Genomic DNA, 3,506 nt, shown 5'->3' with positions numbered 1-3,506 from the left:
GGGCTGCATGCACCTCCCAGGCCTAAGCCACTCAGGTTCAGGCACTCAGGTAGTCCTCAGAGGCACAGACTCGGTTGGGCCTGCGTTTTGTGCCTTTCCCAGGTCCGAGCAGCTCAGACAAGAAAGACAAGACATGTGGAGATTCCTTAAAAAACTGGAAAGAGAACTGCCTTATGATCCAGCAATCCCACTGCTGGGCATACCCACTGAGGAAACCAGAAGGGAAAGAGACACGTGTACCCCAATGTTCATCGCAGCGCTGTTTATAATAGCCAGGTCATGGAAGCAACCTAGATGTCCATCAGCAGACGAATGGATAAGAAAGCTGTGGTACATATACACAATGGAGTATTACTCAGCCATTAAAAAGAATACATTGGAATCAGTTCTAATGAGGTGGATGAAACTGGAGCCTATTATACAGAGTGAAGGAAGCCAGAAAGAAAAACACCAATACAGTATACTAACGTGTATATATGGAATTTAGAAAGATGGTAACAATAACCCTGTATACAAGACAGCAAAAGAGACACTGATGTATAGAACAGTCTTTTGGACTCTGTGGGAGAGGGAGAGGGTGGGACGATTTGGGAGAATGGCATTGAAATATGTATAATATCATATATGAAACGAGTCGCCAGTCCAGGTTCAATGCATGATACTGGATGCTTGGGGCTGGTGCACTGGGATGACCCAGAGGGATGGTATGGGGAGGGAGGAGGGAGAAGGGTTCAGGATGGGGAACACATGTATACCTGTGGCAGATTCATTTTGATATATGGCAAAACCAATACAATATTGTAAAGTTAAATAAAATAAAATTAAAAAAATAAATAAATAAAAAAGGAAAAGACTCTGATGCTGGGAGGGATTGGGGGCAGGAGGAGAAGGGGACGACAGAGGATGAGATGGCTGGATGGCATCACTGACTCAATGGACATGAGTTTGGGTAAGCTCCAGGAGTTGGTGATAGACAGGGAGGCCTGGCGTGCTGCAGTTCATGGGGTCACAAAGCATCGGACACAACTGAGCAACTGAACTGAATGGATGTTTATGGGCTTCCCAGGTGGCACTGGTGGTAAAGAACCCGCCTGCCAATGCAGGAGATACAGGAGACGCAGGTTCAATCCCCTGGGTGGGGAAGATCCCCTGGAGGAGGGGATGGCAACCCACTCCAGTATTCTTGCCTGAAAAATCCCATGGACAGAGGAGCCTGGTGGGGTACAATCCATAGGGTTGCAAAGAGCTGGACACAACAGAAAGTGAAGAGGAACTAAAAAGCCTCTTGATGAAGGTGAAAGAGGAGAGTGAAAAAGTTGGCTTAAAACTCAACATTCAGAAAACCAAGATCATGGCATCTGGTCCCATCATTTCATGGGAAATAGATATGGAAACAGTGTCAGAGTTTATGTTTTTGGGCTCCAAAATCACTGCAGATGGTGATTGCAGCCATGAAATTAAAAGATGCTTACTCCTTGGAAGAAAAGTTATGACCCACCTAGATAGCATATTCAAAAGCAGAGACATTACTTTGCCAAAAGAGGTCCATCTAGTCAAAGCTATGGTTTTTCCAGTGGTCATGTATGGATGTGAGAGTTGGACTGTGAAGAAAGCTGAGCGCCAAAGAATTGATGCTTTTGAACTGTGGTGTTGGAGAAGACTCTTGAGCGTCCCTTGGACTGCAAGGAGATCCAACCAGTCCATTCTGAAGGAGATCAGCCCTGGGATTTCTTTGGAAGGAATGATGCTAAAGCTGAAACTCCAGTACTTTGGCCACATCATGTGAAGAGTTGACTCATTGGAAAAGACTCTGATGCTGGGAGGGATTGGGGGCAGGAGGAGAAGGGGATGACAGAGGATGAGATGGCTGGATGGCATCATCGACTTGATGGTCGTGAGTCTGAGTGAACTCTGGGAGTTGGTGATGGACAGGGAGGCCTGGCGTGCTGCGATTCATGGGGTCACAAAGAGTCGGACCTCACACACAAAGACTGAGTGACTGAACTGAACTGGACTGAAGTGACTGAGCATGCATACACGGGGATGTGTAATGGGTGCCAAGTTGACAAGGGAGGACTGTCACAGTTAATTTTATGTGTCAACTTATTCAAGTTATGATGCCCAATTGTTTCTTCAAATGCTGTTTAAATGTTTCTGTGAAGGTATTTGTAGATATAATTAATATTTATAATCAGTTGACTTTAAATAAAGGAGATTACCTTTGATATGTGAGTGGGCATCATCTGGTCAACTGAAGGCCTAAAGAGCAAAAATCTGAGATTTCCTAGAAAAGGAGTTCTGCCTCAAGATGATAACATAGAAATCCTATTTGAGTTTCCAGCCTGCTGACCTCCCCTACAGATTTCAGAGTCAAGATGATAGCTCCAGCTCTTGCCAGAGTCTCCAAGCTACTGCTTTCCCTGTAGACTTTGGCCTTGCCAGATCCACTTCTATTACCAAAATCTACATCAGTTTCCTACAGCTGCCATGACAAAGTACCACATGCTTGATGGCTTAAAACAATTGAAATGTATTCCCTCACGGTTCTGGAGTCCAGAAGTCCGAAATCAAGGTGTCAATAGAATTGGTTCCTACTGAGGTCTCTGAGGGAGTATCATTTGCATATGTTTTTCCTAGTTTTTGGTGATTGCCAGCAGTGCTTGGCATTCCTTTGCTTTTAGGTGCATCGCTCCAGTTTCGGTATCCATCTTCACGTTGCTCTCTCTGTGTGTCTCTGTGTGTTCACATGGCTATTTTCCCCCTACATGCCTCTCTCTCTGCTTCTTACAAAGACAACAGTTATATTGAATTAAGGTCCCACCCTACCCCTGTTTGACCTCATCTTAACTGTAATTACAGCTGCAATAACCCTATTTCCAAAAGAAGTCACATTCTGAGATACCGGGTGGAGGACATATTCATCCAGGGATACAATTCAACCCACAATAGATGGTAATACTCTCCAAGTTGATCTACAGATTGACTGAATCCTTATCAAAACTTCAGATGAATCTCCTACAGAAATTAACAAGCTGAGCCTAAAATTCATATGGAAAATGACTCAGACTAGTCAAAACAATCTTGAAAAAGAAAAAATAAAGTCAGAGGACTTAAATTTTCATGATTACAAACTTACAAGACTACAGTAATTGTGACAGTGTATAACTGGCATAAGGATAGAAATATATGGGGGAAAACTCCTTACATTTATTGTCAATTGTTTTTTTAGCAAGGATCCAAGAAAAGCAGTGAGAAAAGATGAGTCAGTTCAACAAATGATGTTGGAACAACTCAATAGCCCATGCGAAAAAATAAAGTTGGACCCCCTACCTCACATCATAACACAAAATTTATCTCACAATCAATCACAGACCTAAATGTAAGAGTTAAAATGATAAACTGCTTATAAGAAAACATAGCAGAAAAAAAAAAAACAGAAGCAGAAGATATTAAGAAGAGGTGGCAAGAATACACAGAAGAACTATACAAAAAAGATCTTCATGACC

This window comes from Bison bison, unplaced genomic scaffold (assembly GCF_000754665.1).
Source record: "Bison bison bison isolate TAMUID 2011002044 unplaced genomic scaffold, Bison_UMD1.0 scf7180017864248, whole genome shotgun sequence".
NCBI classification, from domain to species: domain Eukaryota; kingdom Metazoa; phylum Chordata; class Mammalia; order Artiodactyla; family Bovidae; genus Bison; species Bison bison.
Note: the sequence above shows the minus strand (reverse complement) of the source record.